The sequence below is a fragment of the Varanus komodoensis genome, unplaced genomic scaffold (genome assembly GCF_004798865.1).
Source record: "Varanus komodoensis strain SLA01 unplaced genomic scaffold, ASM479886v1 scaffold71, whole genome shotgun sequence".
NCBI lineage: Eukaryota > Metazoa > Chordata > Lepidosauria > Squamata > Varanidae > Varanus > Varanus komodoensis.
Window position 1 is genome coordinate 2865584 of NW_025336360.1, and position 20047 is coordinate 2885630.

At 52.9% G+C, this 20047-nt stretch overlaps 1 long non-coding RNA gene across 1 annotated transcript; it reads left to right on the forward strand.

Annotated features, from left to right (window-relative positions):
* Positions 1 to 544: 544 nt before the first annotated feature.
* Positions 545 to 19347, forward strand: LOC123034755. The gene is made up of 3 exons (XR_006416832.1): positions 545 to 555; positions 13019 to 13024; positions 19294 to 19347. It is a non-coding gene; the product is annotated as an uncharacterized LOC123034755 (long non-coding RNA).
* The last annotated feature ends 700 nt before the right edge of the window (positions 19348 to 20047 follow it).

Sequence of the window (20047 nt, forward strand, 5' to 3'; positions counted from 1 at the left end):
AGAGGAAAAGTGGGTCTGCCGCTGTTTTATGCTTCAGTTTCAAGAGGTGGACAGTGAAATGCTGTAAGTTTGCAGTTGCGATCCTAAGTTTTTGCACGGATTTGTAAAAGAGGGAGGAAGTGGAGCTTGTCTTGAAACAGAAAGGCACAATCCAGGCAGCGATGCCTGCAAGACCGACCTACAGCTGCGTGGCGACAGAGGGCCCCGTGCACTTGGGTGTGCCACGCGTTGCTGGTGCTCAGTGCCAGCCCCTTCCTCAGCCATGCCGCCAGCCCGGTGGATGAGTCGGGCATGTGGTCTTTGACGGGTCTCAGCTGCCAGAGCTGGACACACACGGCACCCCACAGGCACTGCCATTTCATCAGCCTGTCATGAATCCTCCATACTGTAAGGACAATGGAACCGCACGGTACTGATCCAGCTCAGATTTCTAGGAAACCGAGTTGTGGTGGATTCCAGGATAACAATATCTGAGAATGCAAGTGAGGACCACAACAAAACCAAGTGAGAAGGAGCCGCAACCGCTGCAAAGGGATATTTGCAGGGAAGGGGTGTGTGTGTGTGTGTGTGTGTGTATGTGGAGGGGGGGACACCAAATTCAGCATCTCCTTGGCAGCCAAGCTCTTCTGTACATGCAATTCTGTGCATGGAATGCGCATGCAGAATCCTGGTCCCTTGCTGCACTGGGGCCACTGGGTCATGTTCCCCCACTAATGAGAGTCTGACAAATGTGCCAGCCATGGAGCTCAGGTAGCTTTTCTCAGGTGGCTTTATTTTTGCTAGCTTTTAAATTGAATCTGGAAGGAGCTGGGGCATGGGTGGGTTCCTATTGTTTTGCATTATTTGCAGTATTTTAGACTCCTCAGTCTGAAAACCACCACCAAGGGCTTATATAGAATCAGAACAAGAAGGCAATCCCTCCCTGCCTGCAAGGTTAGGGTCAAAAAAGACCTGACATGCAAGGAAAGAGGGAAGGTGAGGGAAGAGGGAGAAGACGGCTCGCAGAAGGCCAGTCTTGCTTCCCCTTCTCAGCACAGCCTGTTGCAATCAGACACATGTGAACACTTGTTCTGTGTGGTAAAACCCAAAGCCAATGCCATGGGAGGGACGGGAAGCAAGCCCACCGGTGTAGCAATGCCTGCATGTTGCGCTTGGAAGACTGTGGGTTCCAGTCAACCCATGCCCAAAGGGATGTGACGGAGCTGGTGAAGGGCAGCCTAAATGGTGTGGGGCTGGAGGGGTTCTCCCCTGATCGGGGTCAGGGGGTGGCTGGCTGGAGGCCGGAATGCTGCTTTTCAATGCAAAGGGTTGGGTGTTCGAGGGGAGCTTCTCTTGAGGGATGGAAGCAGAAGAGGCAGAAATCTGCTTCAGAAAACCACCTCTGCCAGAAAGGTTCCAGGTGTGGGGAAGCAGCCAGCTCATCCAAGGGGATTTAACAGAGGCTGCCCCGATTCCTGCCCCTTAATTCCAGCAAGTTCCAAAGGGGGGCAGCAGGGGCCTTCACAGAGATTCAGGGCTCCAGATGGAAGATTTGGGGCAGCAGCCCCGGTGGGCCTCCACTGCCTCCTCCCTGGCCTGAGTTCCAGACGCTGGGACCTAGGGACAGCATCTCTGCACTTGCCTGGTGTCCAAAATATGTTGTGTGTATTGCTATCTTACAATCGGGGAGGGGGGGGAGGCTCAGAGAGAGCAGCTTGCCTAAAGCCCTTGTTGATTCATGGTTGAGGTGAGACTCAAACTGGAATCTTCCTGAGTCTCAGCTGACATTTAGCCACATCAGTCCCTTCAGTTATAGCTTCCAGAGCCCTTTCCAGGGACGCTGCTGGAGGAAGGAAGCTGAAATTTATTGTTGTAAGCCGCCCCGAGGCTTCGGCGAATGGGGCGGCATAAAAATGTTTTAATAAATAAATAGATAGATAGATAAACAAACAAACTCTTGGCCTGATTCGGAAGGGCTTTTCTGGAGCTCTTGGGTGCATTCTGCCTTTCTCTGCACAGTGACTCAAAGCGATGCCCTGCTGTGCAAATGCAGCAGGAGGAAGGAAGAGGCAGGACCTGTGTGTGGATTGCATCCCTGTCAGGCTACAAGCTAGGGGTAGGGGCCATTTCTAGTGACCCCAGCATTAAAAAAGCAAGCCAGCCAGCCAGCCAGCCAGCCAGCCAGCAAGCAAACCTCTTTAAGTAGGAAACAGGCGAGGCAGGGATAAAGGTTCTAGTCCTGGGTAAATTCGGAAGGATGCTTCAGAGAAAAAGGAGTCCCCTTCCCAAAGCCCACTTCCTCTGATGCCAAAGGGGTGGATTTTATTTACAGAAATCAACCCGCTGGTTTGGAATGATTTTAATGACCGATGGTCTCAGAAAGCAACTTGATGCGTGGGCCTTGCCATTCCACTTATTTCCCTTCTGTCTCTACTTGCTGTTTCATGTGGCTTGTTTCTGAACCCTTTAGCCCACTGTGTTCCCTGGCGAACAACTTGTCTACTGCCAGGGACCAACTCAGTGAGCGCTTGAAATGCAGGATGCTCTGCCTGCTCTACCATGAAGCACCATATCTTGCTTCTTCTGCACCAGGACCTGCTCCTTCCTCGCTGCCTTGGGGCTGGGGCAGGAACACTCCGCAGAGTGCATGTGCTCCCTCGGAGTTACAGCCGTGCCGCATAAACCGTGGGGCCGCCTGGTCTTCTGGCCTGTCCTTGGCTGAAAGGACAAATGCCACAGCCTGCTCACAAGCAAAGAGGCTGCTCACTGGCGGGCGAGAGCCTTCAGCAATGCATGGTGGGGGCGTGGGAAGGCTACGGGCGCGAGGAGAGCTGGCTCCTGGCTGCGAGGGGGGGGGGGAGGCAGGCAGTGCTGTTGGGTTGCTGTGCATCGGCCGCAGCTCCTCCTTGCGTGCCTGTTGCCACTGGGGCCGTGGCTGCCGAGGGGCAAACCTGCTGTGGGTGGTGAACTGACTGGGGGCTTCGGGGCCAGCGGGTGGCATGGGAGGGCAGTGCCAGAGCAAGCACCCACACAGGCGTGGGAAGCGCCCGGCAGAGCAGAAGCGGCCAGGGCACACAGCGCTGTCCTTTCTGGCTCATTGCATCTTTGGCCGACTAGAAGGAGAGGGCAGTTGAGCGCTCATTCCATCCAGCTGAGGGCAGTTGAGGTGTGTTGGAGTCCCAGTGTTCCCAGCCAGCAGGGAAACGAGGCGTTCCATGAACCTCCGGTGGCCACAAAGGCCAGGAAGGGTGTGTGGGGGGGGTGCTACCCAGCTTCCCCAGCTGCAGCAGGCTCAGGTGAAGTTGTGGAGCTGAGATCAGCCACTTGGCAGATCTGTGGCTAACTGGAGGGCCCCCTGGACCATGCGGGTGGAAACGCCGGCATTCCAGCAGAGGCAAGGGCAAAGGGACTCCGCCGCATCCTGAGCTGGGCCCTTATGAACTGAGCTGCCTCTTGCTGGAATCATGGAGTTGGAGAGAGAGGTCTACTCTGAGTGGTCAAGAGCAGAGCCAAGGGAGAATAGAGACTCCTGCACCGGTGGAATCCTTTTCTGAGGTTTATGAGATCTATCCATGGTGCTGAATTCCACCCGCCTCCCCTCTTACCAAATAAGTTCACAGCATGGAGCACCATTTATCACTCCTATATAGTTCAGTATAAAGCTGCAATGGCTAAAGAGCCCCACTAGCGGGGGGGGGGGGGCAGCCTTCCCTGGCTACAGAGGGAGACGTGTGGCCCGTTCTCCAGGACCTCCATCTTACTTACTGTTCCCCCAGGGGTGGCACTGAGCAACAATCCGCTGGGTAGAAAAGGGAGGGAGACGGAGCTGAGGCTGTCGGAGCAGACAAGCTGAGCAGGAAACAGTCAAGGTGTCAGTAGCAGTGGCATCCCTTGATTAGTTCTGGACAGACCCCCACCCCTGCCAACACCTTGGAAGCAGACCCAGACTGCCTGGCATTCCAGTACCAGGCGCCACAATGGGACTTTGGCATGCCCACTCTCTGAAAGGTGCTGGGGCCCAGATTTACCTGGCTCCAGAGAGAGAGAGAGAGAGAGAGAGAGAGAGAGAGAGAGAGGGAGGGAGGGAGGGAGGGAGGGAGGGAGGGAGATTCTGTCCTTCCTTCCTTCCTTCCATCCATCCATTTATTTTAGCATTTCATATCTCTCCCTTTACAGTGTCTTATCCTGGCATGATGGATGCCTCTAACGGTTTGTTCTCCCTGCAGTGTGCTCGCCCTTTGCCACTGGGCCGGTGGCGGGGAACTGCCTGTCCAGGGGCCAGCCCGGCTCCCTTGGGGCCCAGCAGGTCATGCCACCATCTTCCTTTTGCCTGGCCAGGGATCATCCGGTGCTTTCTGGCGTTGTCTTTCCCATACCAAAGGTCACCTGGGGCTGTGCTCCCACGGCCCACATTCTGGCGGTGCCCTCTTGCCTTTGTGGCACGTACGGTGGCCCTCAAGAGCTTCTCCAACACTGAATTCAGCCTGTTGCTGTGAGGCATTCCCCATGTGGGACTGACGCACGTGCATCTTTCGCAAGGAGAAGCACCGGAGTGCTCCCAAACCATTTCCATCAGGCACCCGTGATATTTCATCTCAAGCGCTGCATTATGCTTGCTTTGAATTTGTACATACTTCAGCTTTCTTGTCCCATCCAGGACACACCTGTGATGTCTCCGAGACAGATCTGATGTAAGCTTCCCAAAGGTGGTCCCAATCTACCCACTCCTCCCAGTTGCTGAGGAACAACCCCCCTGATGAAATGTATTAGGCAAAGCAGAACAATAACAACAATTGAATGATGTCTCCAGAATCTTATTCATTACAGTAGAGCTAATGAGAAGGTAGCTGTTAAATCCAATTCCTGTCACTTGGATTTTTATTTGGGGTTGTAACCAATCACTTACGGAAACAATAGGAGTGAGGGAGGGAGAGCAGTTGGGCAGCAGTAAATTTATGTTTACTTTCAACACACACATACTGCTTTTAAAGCCTTTACTTTGAGCATCTTCTTGTTCCTTCATTTCTCTGGGCTGCGTATCAGCTTTGGTAGAGGAGGTCCAGGTACAAATGAAATCCAACTTGAGCACCAGGGATTTCTGGCTTGAGATCTCGGACTTCGAGGGGTGATCCTATGCATGCTGGGCAGAAAGAAGCCCTGCAGCCCCAGGCCTTTCCCAGCCAGCCATGGGATGCCTGGGTGTCCGGGCATGCCGAGGACCGCAGCCTTGACGCCTCCTGCTGCGGAAGAGCATGCCTCCCAGAGAAGCCGAATCCGCCAACCTGCAGCTTAATCAGTTCAGACTTGTTTTGTGCATGTCCCCTCACTAGTTTTACTGATCAGCCCTTTATTCTTTCCTTCCTCCAAGGAGATGATGAAGCGGCATGTGTGGGATTCAGGCCATTTCATCTGCCTGGCATTTGGTGTCCAGACTCCGTACCCAGGCCCAGTTGTGCCACAGCAGCTGCTTTGGGACACTGGGAAATGTCCCTCCAAAGGCGTTGGAGAGTGTCTGCTTGGTGGGAGCACTGGTGCAGTGGCGGATCTGGGGAAAGAGTTGGGAAGCCACAGTCCACACCAGTGCTAAGCTGTAAAAAGCACTGAAGGACACCCAAAGGTGTCCGTAGGGTAGGAGAGTGTGGGGCACCCAAGGCAGAGAGGGGTGGGAAATGCGGGCAAGGGCACCTTCCTTAAAGATTGCAATAAATTATGCACCCAGTCAGAAATCTGAGGCGATATGAGGGGGATACTCTCCTCCTCACTGGGCTGAAGATTGTTATGAAAGGACATGCAGGTAGCTTGACTACGGTGGCCAAGCAAGTGAGGTGGAGCGAGGAAGCCAGTTCGCAGCATGGGCTTCCTGCAACCGTGGAGTTGCTCAGGTTGTGGGGCGGGACCAGAGCCAGAGAGCTGAGGGACCTTGCGGGACCCTGTGGGGCCTCCCGATTCCCGCTGCACAGGGAGCTGCAATGCAACTTCCCGGCCTGCTGTGTTGGAGGCGCTGAAGCACAGGCATTGGAGCATCTGTGCTGGCCCAGAGCGAGAGCTGCACACAGCTCCCAGGTCCACCGGGCACTGAGCGGCTGTGGGGCTCGGCCCATCGGGCAGGTGGAGCGGGGAGAGCATGACCCAACTCGCGTAAGCACTGAACTCTTTAAAGGACTCTGTTCCTCTTTAAAGGACTCGATCTTCTAAGGATGCCCCTATTTGTAAAACAAGGAGAGGAGTATGTTTGATTTCAGGGGGAAAACTCAGGCAGAAATTCTGGGGCAGCAGGAAGTGAAGCGCGTGTGGTCTGGGAGCCTTTGGGAGGAATAACAAACGTGGGAGTGTTGCTGGGCCCCTGTAGCAGAGATCTTGGAATGTAGCTGCCAGAGGATGACGATGACGACGGTGATGCTGGTGCTGGTGCAAGTTACAAAAATAAAATTGAATAACTTCAGCACAATTCATACAGTGTTCATGAGCCTGCACAATGAAGTGGCTTAGCTTGAGGACAGTTCTCCCTCCCCAGGGTAGCTCAGACGTCGGGGCACGTATATAGACTGGGTTCAGACAACCCACACTCAGGGGCTGAGTATGAGTTTCGCTTGAAAAGTGGGGCATGGTCTCATCGACACCCAGCTACACTCCCAAACCCTGCTTGACCCTGCACAGGACCCATGGTTTGTTGTCGGGTTGTGAACTGCGGCTTATTGCTGTTTAACAAAGTGCTCTCTCACACACACATCTAGCGTGGCTGAATTCAGACAACACGAGAGTCCATGTTTTAACAGCACATGCCCAACCCACACATGACCACTGGGCGTTCGTTGGCCATAGGAAGGGAGTCATCCAAGCCCATATGGGCACCCCACACAGTCCACCATTTGCGGCCACTCCTCTGGGCTACCCAAGTGTTGGCAGCCCCCTCACAACTTCAGGCCCATGTTCCTGTTACGTGCTGTCAAGTCCTTTCCAACTTATGGTGACCCCCAGCTTGCCCCATCTGCAACAGTCCTGCTCAGCTCTTCCAAGGTCAAGGCCGGGCGTCCCTGATGGAGACCCTCCCTCTTCTTGCACTTCCGCCTCCCTGGCTCAGCTGCCTACTTCACGCATCTGGCCTTCTCAGCATGTTCTGGGAAGGCAGCAGGTTCGGCCTCGTCCTTCCTGCTTCCAGCAGGTCTGCAGCCAGCTGCAAAGTTCTGGTGTGGCAGCAGTGCCAAAACGTCACTTGGTCTGCAGGCCTTTTCGAGACCACCCTGTTGACTGATATTATCTCTGGGCGAAAAATGAAAGTCGGGGGGGGGGGAGAGAACAATTAAAGGAAGTGGCCACCGCCCATTCCTGGCTGCAGGTCTGCGCAGCATCGCCCTCCCACCCTTGGCTGGCTGCAGAGGAGCCAGCTGCTCTCTCAGCTGGCCAGGAGGGACTCAGCGGACCAGAGGAAGCAGCGGGCTTCCACCTGTCGAGGAGCTGCCCGCAAGGATGCCCTGCTGGTCCGGGAGCCAGGCTAGTGCAGCAGGGGGCACGCTCCTGTGGACCTCCGAGGGAAGCACGAGGGCAACAGCCCTGTCACACCGCTTGCTTCGCCCGCAGAGCCGGGTATGCAGAAGTCCTCTGAGGATGACAGACAGCACCACGGGGGGGCTGCGCAGACCAGGCCGTGAGCCATGCAGCTGGTGTTCATCGAATCATAGAACAGAGGAGTTGGAGGGGGCCATGAAGGCCCTCGAGCCCAACCTCTGCTGCTGTAGGACACCAAGTCACACCATCCCACTCAGGACTGACCAGGTTCTCCCTGAATGTCTCCAGTGTGGGAGAGCCCCCCACCTCTCCAGGCAGCTGGTTCCACCATCACATTGCTCTGACCATGGAGAAGCTTTTCCTGATGTCCAGCCTGAACCTGGGTTGTCACAACTTGAATTGATTATTCCGTGTCCTGAACTCTGGGATCTGCAAGAAGAGACCTTGACCTTCCTTTTTGTGACAGCCTTTGAGATACTTATAGAGGGACACCATGTCCCCCCTCAGTCTTCCCTTCTCAAGGCTGAACATGCCCTGTTCTCTCAGTCTCTCCTCACAGGGCAGTGTTTCCATACTCTGGGTCATTTTTGCTGCTCTCCTCTGCGCCCTTTCTAATTTACCTGCATCTTTCTTAAATCTTGGTGCCCAGGACTGGACACAGTATTCCAGGTGAGGTCTGACTAGTGAGGAGTATAGAGGAGCTGCTACTTCTCAGGATTTGGAAAGTAATACTTCTGTTAATTTGCCCTTTTCATGGCTGCATCGCATTGTTGGCTCATGTTTAGCCTGTTGTCCACAATTACTCCCAGATCTTTTTCTTTTTCAGTTCTGCTAAGCCACGTATTCCCCATCTTGTATCACTGCATTTGGTTTCTTTTTCCTAGGTGGAGGACTTGGCACTTGTCCTTATTGAATTTCATTCTGTTGGTTTCAGGCCAGTGTCCAAGTTTATCAAGATCGCCCGGGATCTTCATTCTGCCTTTTTGGGAGAATGGATTCTAATGCTGTGGCCACCCCACAATTTGTGGAAGGGACTCTGGACTTCACTGCATGAAGGGCTTTCTGAAAATACCCCTGTTCCCAAGCTCTCATCTGACAAGGGAGAGCCCCCTCGCACTCTTGTCTTTGCACTTTCGTTTCCCCCAGACTCCGTAGTATCACATGGAGCCTGTTTGGTAGGAGGCTCATGTCAGTGATTGGGCCAAAGTCACCCCGGGGGCTTCATGCAGACATGGGAATTGGGGTCTGGGTGTCCCTAGTCCAATTAATTTCCTCCATGCAAATTAATCCATGATTTTAAGCCTCTGTTATATGCATGGTGGTCCCAGCAACAATTTCATATTTCCTGCAAGTGAAACAGCTCCTAACACTTCAAGGTAGTGTGGTTGTCTGTACGGACGCTTCCTTGGTATAACCTCATGCCAGCTGGAGAACTGAGTGATGCTAAGGCCCGTAGGGTGCAAATGAGAGCATCAGTCTCCCAAGCACTCTCTTTCCGTCTTTCTCACACACACCTCCTGGTGGGCTGACCATCTCCCGAGTGAATCCCTCGCTAAGGAGGCCAGATCCCTGCTTGTCCAGCCTCCACCCTGGCAGGGCTAGGAAGGATTCCAGGGAGCTGCTGCTGCCAGTCTGTGTCAACAGTGCTGCATTGGACGGACCAAAGCTGTGCCTCCGGGAAAGCGAGAGCTTATTATATTTTGACTAAGGGATTCCCCCCCTAGCTTTCATTTCCCATCCACACCCTCGGGGTCCTAACCGTCAGGAAGTACTTCCTGGCCTCCACCCGAAATCTTGGTTCCCGGAGCTTTTCTCCGCTGGAACGCGCCCTGCCCTCCTCTGCAGGGGGGAAAGAAACGGGAGCATTCCAGCCTCGGTGATCAGCTGATCAGCTCGGTGTTTGGCTGATCCTTTCAATTTGAGGGACTGAAAGTATTCAAACCGGGGGGGGGAGGGGTCTTGGGAGGTGCAAGAGAGAGAGAGGAGGAGGAGGAGAGAGAGCTCATGGGCACATGCATCCCCCCAGTCCCGGAAAGGCCATGGTGGTGGGGATTTGCTTGCCTTGAAAAGAGAGAGCAATTTCACAGAAGAAGGGAGGAATTCAGCGATGTGTGTGTGTGTGGGGAGCGGGCTGAATCCTGCCCCCTCCCCGCGGCAGACGAACTCACTGGAGCGCCGTTAATTGGAGGCCCGCCACGCGTGTGCGCGCGCTCATGAAGTGGGGCCGCGAGTGACTCAGTGGCTCAGCAGACGGCGACCCTCCCGGTCGCTCGCTCGCTCCCTCGCTCGCTCGCTCGCTCTTCCTCGGAGCAGCCCCGGCTGGCCGTGGGCTGCGGAAGCCGGAACAGCGACGGAGGGATTCCTCCGTCTTGATGTCCGGAGAAGCGCTGGGGTTGCAGTTTTCTCGTTTCCTCTAGCGGTCAAACAGTGGCTGCATTATGCATGCAGACCGAGTGGGTTTAAGGAACAACAGCAATGCTGCTCTCCTCTCCCTCGCCCTCTCCCTCTCTTACACACACAAATTAGCTTCCGGACCTTGAACCATGTGTTCTCCTTTGCAGCCCAGCAATTTGGCGAGGTCCACCCAGAGGCTTTGGAAGAACGCGGTTTTACTCATGCAGCAATTGCACCTTGGATCGCCCTGTGCCCGCTTGCACAAAGGCAGTGGCTCCAGCCGCTCAGCTGCCCATCTGCTCTGGGGCTGTGGTGCATCTTATGTAACCATCGTCTGATTAAAATAGGCAATTGCTGCCATTTCTCCCAAGGATAGGAGAGTCAGGGAGGGGACACACACAAGCTGCTGCAGAGATGATTACGTCCATGTCTTTCCTAAGGCAGGAATGGCACTGGATCAGCTGGAAAAGGGACCATGGGAGTGGTGAATGAAGCGGGGGGGGGGGGTGAGGTTCCGAGAAAGCTGCTGAATGGAGCTGCGAAGTGAAGGGCTGCTGCCAGAAATAGGAGCTGTGCAGCTCTTCCTCTTCCCTTGCTCAGGCCCAGCCTAGCTTTTGTGACAGGTGGCCTAAGGGCAAGACATGAATCCTGGAAGTAGCTGGAAGGGGCCTATAAGACCATCGAGTCCAACCCCCAACTCAGCGCAGGATGCCCAGTTCAAGCATGAGCTGTAGCTGATTCAGAGGCTTAGAACGGGCATCAGGTCAGGCAGAGTGGCACACGCAGTTTCTCACTGGCTGGGAGGCTAGGAAGGATCCTGTGGAGCTGCTGCTGCCAGTCTGCGTCAGCAGTGCTGGGCTAGATAGACCAGAGCTGTGCCTCCAGCTTCCCGTGCCTCTATTCTCAGAGCCAATCCTAGGAGGTGGCCAGGACTGGGAGCTGATTAATTGTAGAGCACGGTGTATGTGGGGCCATTTCTGGACGAGGTGGGTGGGACAGGTGGCATGGCCTTCACTACAAGAGCTGTCATCTCTTTCGAGGAAAGCGAGGGCTCGTTTTGTTTTTATTGAGGGACTTCCCCCCTAGCTTTCATTTCCCATCTCTGCTCCCCCCCCGCCCCCCGCCTCCCAAAGGTAGACAACAAATACCACAATTTGTAGTCATCCTTGTTCCACTAAAATGCACAGTGCAGCAGAGGATGTAATCAAACTGCTGGCTGTCAAAGGAAGGAGAAGGCGAATGGAGCTCTTTCCCAGACCAAAGGTGTGTCAATTTCGCCCGGCACCTTAAGTGCAGTCGGGAACAGGCACTGGTCGAGTTTTCCAAAGACTGAAGCACACAAGACACGCTTTGCAACATGCCTGTGTGCAGCTCCGCTGTCTGGGGCACTGGAGGGGCCACCCACCAAGACCGACAAGATGGGGAGCGTCATTCTGGGCAGGAGCCTCACTGTCGGCCCCAGGAGTCCTGTGAGCTCCCTGTGCAAGCGCCTCAGCCGAGGGAGGCTTGAAGGGTGGCTGTCAGGGAGACGGCCATTGTGTGGGTGGCCCCTTGATTGCAGGGTGGCCCACCTGGCATTCACTTAAACGTTTCCTCTGCTCCCAGACATATAGAAACATAGACTCACAGAAGCAGAGCGAGTCAGAAGGGACCTCCTGGGCCATCTAGTCTGACCCCCGGCTCCAGCCAGCTCCGCTCATGAATTACCTATCATAGAAGGTTCTTGTGGATTTTATTGTTGATTCTTTCGGATTGCTCTGTTTCTGGCATGGAGCTGGTTTGTGGCATATTCCATTCTTAGGGGCTCATCTTTGTAAACCCCCCAGAGAGCTGTGCCCATGGGCTGGTTCCGAAACATGCGTCCACGTGTTCACAGTTGGCCTCTGCCATAGCTGCAGCCCTTGGCTTGCCAATGCATGTGGGACAGGGGCCACTGGTGCCAGGGCTGGTGGGGTGGCGGGCACTAGGCTCTGCCTCCATGGGCAGTTTTGTGTAATATTCTCCCATAGTGGTGAATGGATGCTCCAGGGATGCTTGATGCTAATCTCAGTCCAGCTTCTTTAGCCTGAAATGAGATCCAACGCTGAAAGTTTGGGGTGCTTGGGGAGGGCATGGTTTGGGGTCTTACCAGTTGGGAACTCCTCTCCTGGCAGGAACCTGTCCCTGTGCTGTGGCTGCCTTCTCTGGTTTTCCTCCGAGGGAGGCTTGGAGAGCAGGGTCTCCTCCATTGTGACCCCCTGTTCTAGCATGTTTCCCTGTCCAGGCCCACCTGGTGCCAACCCTGTAGCACTAGGCTAAAGCCACCTCTTCTCTCAGGCGTTTCACAGCATAGGACGAGGCTTTTGCGCAGGCCCTTAATTGCACTTGTGGGGGGCTTAAACTTGCCTTTAGCCGTTTGTGTTGCTCTGTCTGCCATGCGGTTTTGCTCTTGCATGTGTGCAGCTTTCTTAACCACTCAGAGCTCTCCTGATTTCACTCAAGCACTCAGAGCGCTGTGGCTGTTGGGTGGGATAGAAAAGTGCGAAGAAATGACATGAAATGCGCACACGGGATGATGTCCTCTTAGAACACACCCCCTTTGGAAGATGCAGATGGGGAAGAGGCTGGGACTCAGTGTCCTCCTTTCTTGGTTCTCTGGGGCTGTGACGTGGGTTGTGAGGCTTCGCCGAACCTCTGCAGGTGTTCTCACGTGTGCACCTCGAAACAGAACAGCGAGGGCTGGAGGATACGTGGAAGGAGGGCTGCCGGGCAGCGCAGAGAGTCCTTTTGCAGGAGCGGCCTGCCCGACCCCATTATTCAAGCCCCAAATAGATGTGCTTAGAGAAGAATGGGGGATCCGTGTTTGTTGCTCTCTCGCAACACTCCAGTAGCCTTCTCCAAGATGGCATCCTCGAGATGTTTTGGACTTCAGCTCGCATCACCCTCCGGCAGCTTAGCTAATGATCAGGAATCCTCAGAGTTGTGGTCTGAAATTCCTGGAGGGCACGAGCTAGAATTTGGGGCCATCCCATGGACTGACTGGGCAGAGGTTCGGGATGGAGAAGACACATCTTCTTTTTCATATAGCAGTGCAATTTGCATTATGGAATCCGTCCCAGCTAAGATGCGGTGACAGCCAGAAGGTCAGATGGCTTTGAAGCAGAAGGTGAATCTGTGGCAGAGGTGGAGGTGACTCGCAGTGGATGCTGTTCAGCGGGATAGGTGCAGCCTGCACATCCAGGGGCAGGAAGTGTTTGGGGGAAGAGTCTGCTCCCATGATGCCCTGCTCGTGGGCTTCCTGAAGGCACCTGTTGGGTCACCGTCAGAAGCAGAGTGATGGCTTAGGTGGGCTTTTGGTCTGATCCAGTGAAAATCTCCTGGAACAATTTGCATGCAATCAGTGAAATAAGGTCAGTCCCTGCCTGCACTTCGTGATCTAAAAGGAAACAACACAAGAGGAGAAAGGAGAGCGAAGGGAAGAGGAAAAAAAAACAAACTGTTCCAGCAGGACTGAAGAAATGACCCTGTTTCCTCTCTCACGTCTCTCTGTACAGCCTGCAGGAATCAGGGTCTTACTTGATGCTTTCTATTTATACGTGCAAATCATATGACGGGGGCAGGGGGGTCACAGCTACTCTGCAAATTGGCATTGGTTGAACATCAGCCTGAATGGCACAGCTTTTCGGGGAACTGTTGAATCTGATGGATGGGTCTTGGAGAGGCCTTCTAAGCCTTCCAAGCAGGAGATCCAGTCAGCAGCCAGACCGCTGAGCTGGGGGTATGATCCCTTGCAAGACAGGCATCTCTCGGCCAACATGGCTCTTGGGATCCCCACATCTCACCATGGGAATTTGGGTCCATGACAGCCCTCAGTGGCTGGCTGAGTTGAGCAGGTGTTGAGGCCTGGAGCCACCAGTGGCATTAACAACCCGTGCCATCTTCGTGGCTTTTAGCACCTCTCTGACCCGATCAAGCTCCGCTCTCCCTGAAAAGATCCATGGAGTCTTCAGTGAGCAGGTCACAGGCTCATTGGAAGCAAACCCTCTTTCCCCTCATCTGGAGGCCAGCCCTGATTTCAAGCAGCCCTTCAGTCTGATTGGTGTGTGTCCTGACTCCAGAGCAGGAGATGCCACATTGGCTCCATTTGTGGAACAGCCCTTCACAATTTTGCATTGACAATCCCGTACCAGTCTCTTCTCCAGGCTAAATGTGCTTGCAGCTCTTCCAAGGTTCCCTCCAGGGCTTGGTTTCCGCCTCCCTCACCCTCTGTGGTACCGCACCTTTATGCCCCTGCAGTCTTTCAACTGGAAATTGCAATGTATCCACTGCTTTTTCCCCAGGGGACACTGAGGCACATCACCACTTTGTCCTCTCTCCCTCCGAAAAAGAAACTGCAGCGCAGTGCCTGTAACATGTGCAATAGGCTGCCCAGTGACCAGTTGCAAAAGCCAAGGGTCGCGGGTCCCGTGGGGTTGTTTGAGCAAATAACCTTCACGTACCTTTGGGGATTTTCCTTGCTGCAGAAGGAAACCAGGGCAGAAACAGTGGTCTGCCCTGGTAGAGGTCAACCTGGAGAGGTGCCGGGACTGAGTAAGACTTAAATAAGGGATAAATTGTGTCTTTAGCAAAGCCACCCAGCGAGTTTGGTGGTTGAGTGGGTTGAGGACTCATGTTTTCCCAGCTGTTGTCCAACACATTAATGACCAGACTACAGTGGCTAATGCATTGTCTTCCTGCAGCTAACCCTTTTCTAATCCTCACACCCTGAAGAATGTGAGGATTAGAATGCCTAAAGACAAGTGCACACACTTCCAGGTTTTTGTCTATGTTTTGAAATAGGCTATAATAAGTTTTAAAAAACATCTATGTTTTTAAATTGGCTGTTTATTTACCACAAAGTGCTGGCTGTAACCATGCAGAGCGCAAAGGAAGGAAACCACAAATCTCACAGGCCACAATGCAGGGTTTTTAAAGTTGTCATTTTTTGGAACACTCATTGCATCGATGGCCGCATTGCCTTCCTCGCAGAGACAGAGTCAAAACACTAATCAATCCCAGTGAGCAAATCTACCAGCCATTAATGATGCAATGTTCTTTGCAGGCTGGTGCTGGCTGATTCCAATTCTGGCTGCAGGTAGGGAAGACAGGAGGCTATTTCTTCTCGTGGCTTCCAGGACTTTAATTTCTTCACTTTTCAAAGGCTCTGGGGCTCTAGCATACCTTGGAAGACTTACTTTCTCGGAAAGAGGCATATGGAAACATAGAAACATAGAAACAGAGTGAGTCAGAAGGGGCCTCCCAGGCCATTCCGGAAAGTTTGGTTTTGCTTGCAATATGTGCAGAAGGCTCTGACTGTGAGTAGGAGCCATCAAAAATAACCATCCAAGGCAGGCTCCTGTTTATCGTGTTCCCAGCTGCATTTGCACAGAACTTCTCCATAGACTTTGGTCCTTGGAGGAAAGCTGCACCGATCTGGGGAGGTTTCCACAAATCTCCCATTCAGGGGCTGCACACTTTGTGCAATTTCCTGTCTGTGCAGGTCAAGTGGCAATCACAGATAAGGGTGGAAACTGGGGGCAGGATGAGGCACAGGATCTCTTCAAGGATCTTGGCCATCGCCTGGTTGACCTTTGTTCAGGTGGCTCAGATGCATCAGACCCATTTATGCCTCAGTCCATTTGTTGGGAACCTGTCCAGCTACATGGGGAGCTTTTTTCTATGCCCCCACAGCAGTTATTTCCAATTTCCAGGGATGCAACAGTGCTTTCCAACATAGGGATGATGCAGCTTTTCTCTCTGCCTCCTTCCTCCACGGGTTCTATTTGCTCCCCCAAAGCAAGCTGTTCATCCAGCTCAGATCTGAGAAGAGTCTGGAAGGAAGGTGTTCTGGGTTGTGATGCAGGAGCCATATCCATCTTATGGGCAACCACAGAAGAATCACACAAACATTGTGTTAACAGAAAGGAACTTAAATTAGACCCTTTGGACATGGAGCCAGGTTACTGGGAGTCATTTCTGAACATATAAGAGGTTGTGAGGAGTGGTTTTTTCAAGCAAAACTCTGCACTCTGCCAAGACGGGGCTTCTCCAAGCTGGTGCTCTCTAGGAATGTCCAAGAATTTCATTGTCCTTGGCAAAACAGATTGAAACTAAAAAGTGGAATGAGCCACAATGGATTCTGAGGTGAGTGTCGGGGAACTGAAGCCATCTCTGCCACTCCTAGTCAACCCATCCCTCAAGCAATCCTCCCAGAAGATATGGACTTTAAGGCCCATCAGCTCCAGTCAGCAGGGGGGCACAAGGCTGGGGAATGCTGCTACCCACAGGCAGACACAGACTCTGTGGTACCCACTCCACTTCCTTCATTTGGATTTGCTGAGTTACAGGATTATGACATAAATACCCTTTTTTGGCAAAAGTTGGCACACCCGAGCCACCAAGCTATGTTCTGAAACAGCCATCCTGGAAGACACCGGGTTCAACACAATCTCCTGACCCAGGTGGCTGGTGGCTGGAGCCAGTGTTAACAGGAATGTAGGCATGAGAGGGAAATGCAGGCAAGCCATGAACTAAGCACGTGAGAACATGATCTCAGCCTCTAGCGTCTGTGTGTAGGAAGGAAGGTCTGGCCACATAATGCAGGAGCAGAGAGAAATGGCCCTGCTTAAGTTTTATCTAGTCCAACAGCTTCTTTTTGAGACTTTTAGGAGGAGCACAAGTGGGGGATGTCATGACTTGTCCTCCAAGCATTGCTGTTCAGAGGTAGACTGTTTCTAAAGCTGGGGGTTCTATGTAGCCCTCATGGCTAGCAGCTGTTGTTAGACATGTTCTCTGTGATTGTGTCCACATAAAATGGGGGTGCACAACCTCAGGCTTCCCCACTCCAAAAAGTCGAAATGCCTCCCAAAGGCTTGGCTGTTGGTAACAAGAACTTTAATTTGAGATGTCACCCATTTTGTCTTTGGCGCCACTCACAAGGTGACCCCACGAACTTCTCTGAACCAGGCTTGGGCCACTGGGCTCTCCTTAGTGCTTTCTAAGCCAGGAAGCTGCTCCATCTCTCAGGGCAGTGAGTTCCATAAGTGAAAAAGGTGTTGTGAGAAGCAAACCTTAATGTTGGAGGAGTCACCCTGAGCACTCTGTGCTGTACCTGATCCACAAGAGCCAGTGTGGCATGGTGGTGAAGAGCGTGGGACTGGGACTCAGGCGATCTGGGTTCGAGTCCCTGCTCAGCCATGGAGCCAACTGGGTGACTTTGGGCCAGTCACAGACTCGCAGCCCAACCTGCCTCACAGGCTTGTTGTTGTGGGAATAAGATGGAGGAGGAGCATGATGTAAGCTGCCTCGAGCCCTTTGTAGGAAAAGGGCAGGATATAAATCACAATATAAATAAATTCTCCACGTTCCAGTGCAGCCAAGCTCAGGGAACCAAGATTTAGGGTGGATGCCAGAAAGTACTTCCTGATGGACCCCCAGGGTATGGAATGGGCTTCCATGCAAGGTGGCTGAGGCCCCATCGGTGCGGGTGTTCAAGGGTAGGCTGGACGTGCACATGGTGGGCATGTGGTGAGCGGAGCCGGCTGCAGCCAGGGGTCAGACTAGATGGCCCAAGAGGTCCCTTCAGACTCGCTCTGTTTCTCTGTTCCTCTGTTTCTATCCCTGGATCATTTCTTTGGACTGACAGGTGGACCTGGAGGTGACTTGGGGCCGATTCAGGGTCTAGGGATTTGTGTTCCCAGGCCTTAGGCAATGCAGCCCTGTCTTCTTACTGGGGGCAAAACAGAGCGCATGTGTGTGAAAGCCGCTTGAGAATGTGCCACAGCATTTGGCTCCGGCCCCTCTGCCGAGTGGAGAATCCATTCCTCTGCCACAGAAGTGCGATTTAAAGGGCAGAGTCACTAGACCCACATTCAGGCACTGGTGTGCAGCTCTGTATGCGAACAGCTGAGGAGCTGGCATTTGAACGGCTCACTCCCTGTGGTCTGGTAACAAAGGGAGGAGACGGCATTTCCTTTTGGCTGCAGCCAGGGATGGGTAAGCCTGCTGCTTTCATGTTCTCCAGCATTCATCATTTTGTTTTTTGTTTTTAATGTGGATTTGGGTAAGTTGTTATCAGAAATGAATGGAATTGGACTTTTCAGCCATCAGCACCAGCAAATCCGGTTGGTGCAGTGATTCCCAGCATGGAGATAACCATGAGGAACCAGCCTGCCATGGAGCTGTGAAAGCTGAGGATGCTATCAGGGAAAGAGAGAGAGAACGTCGGCTGTAATTCCTCCACAACATGGCAAAATACACAGAGCTGCAGCTCCGAAGAATCAAGCGCTCAGAGCCTTGGGCATGGCTGGGGAGCTCTGCAGTTCTGCAGCCTTGCTTTCTCTCCCATTCAGTTAAAAGCAAACAAACAAGCAAAACAGAACACCTCAAGTTCTTTCCCTCCCAAATATGAAGGTGTTTGTGGATTTGGGAAAGGTCTTCTGAATAATGAACAACAAGAACATCATCATCATCAACAACAACAACAACAACAAGAACAACATTCAGGGTCCAGCGGGGGGCAACAAACATGATCCAGGGTTTGGAAACACTGCTCTGTGAGGAGAGACTGAGGGAACTGGGCATGTTCAGCCTTTGGAAGAGAAGACTGAGGGGGGACATGTTATCCCTCTACAAGTCCCTCAAAGGCTGTCACAAAAAGGAAGGTCAAGGTCTCTTCTTGCTGATGCCAGAGTGTAGGACACAGAATAATCAGTTCAAGTTGCGACAACCCAGATTCAGGCTGGACATCAGGAAAAGCTTCCTCACTGTTGGAGCAAAGTGACAGTGGGACCAGCTGCCTGGAGAGGTGGGGGGCTCTTCCACACTGGAGACATTCAAAAAGAATTTGGGCAGCCCTCTGAGTGGGATGGTGTAATGTGGTGTCCTGCAACAGCAGGGGGTGGACTCGATGGCCTTCATGGCCCCTTCCAACCCTATGATTCCACTTAGTCTCTGGGACTGGGACACTACCTTAGCAAGTACACAATTAAGCATATTCTACAATATACAGGTGTCAAAATTATAATTACATCAACTGAGTATAAAACTAAATCACTGCATAGTTTAAAACAGTATAAAAATATAAACAGTAAGATTAACCCAGTGCAAACTCGCAGGTGATTCCCAAATGTCCAGAAACAGACTGGGAGCCAGTGAGCTGGTAGCTGTTTAAGCAGAGGAAATTCTCACCCAGCCACTGTTGGAACCTCATGGCTGAGCTTTGATTTGCAAGCAGAAGGTCCTCAGTCTGATTCCCAACATGTCCAGGTTGGGCAAGGAGAGACATGGGTCCAAAAACTCGGAGAGCTTCTTTTAGTGCAGATGCTTCTCAAGACCAACATGGTGACTTGAGATGATGTAGCTGCTTATGTTCCTATTTAAATCTGTCCATGGCAGTATAGGTTGGGGGACAAGTGGCTGGAGAGCAGCACTTGTGAAAGGGACCTCGGGGTGCTGGTTGACTGCAGGCTGAACATGAGACAGCAGTGTGATGCGGTGGTCAAGAGGACGAACGCCACCCTTGGTTGCATAGCCAGAAGCGTGGCTTCTAGATCTAGAGAGGTGTTGCTACCGCTCTGTGCGACTCTGGTGTGCCTGCAACTGAGTATTGTGCTCAGTTCTGGGCCCCTCATTACAGGAAGGATATAGCCAGGTTGGAGTCAGTGCAGCGTAGGGCCACAAGGTTGGTGGCCAGTTTGCAGGGGAGGCCGTATGAGGTGAGACTGAGGGAACTGGTTGTTCATGGCTCATAAGCCAACAAACCTACATCATAATCCACCTTTCAGGAAGAACCCACAGTTCAACAGCAAACCACACTCAACCTCTGAGTGTGGGTTGTTGGACTGTATGAACCCAGCCTAGGCCTGGCTCGGTGTTTACCTGTGTACATAGTGAAAGGGGGAACTGGAGTGTTTTCATTAGTGAAGGGTATCTAACCCAGCTTGCTGAAACCCAGAGGGTCTGGCTGCTCTGGTGGTGGGGCATGACTTCTAGATAAGTATCGGCTTTTTGAACCAAGATCCAAGAATAACAACCATTGTTGTCTCTTGTGCTGCGTGAGCTCAAATAAGCCCAGCTGCAGCAGCACCTGTTCCAGGTGTCTTCTTTCTTCATTGGCAGGCGCACCAGCAGACACAGAGGTGGGGTAAGG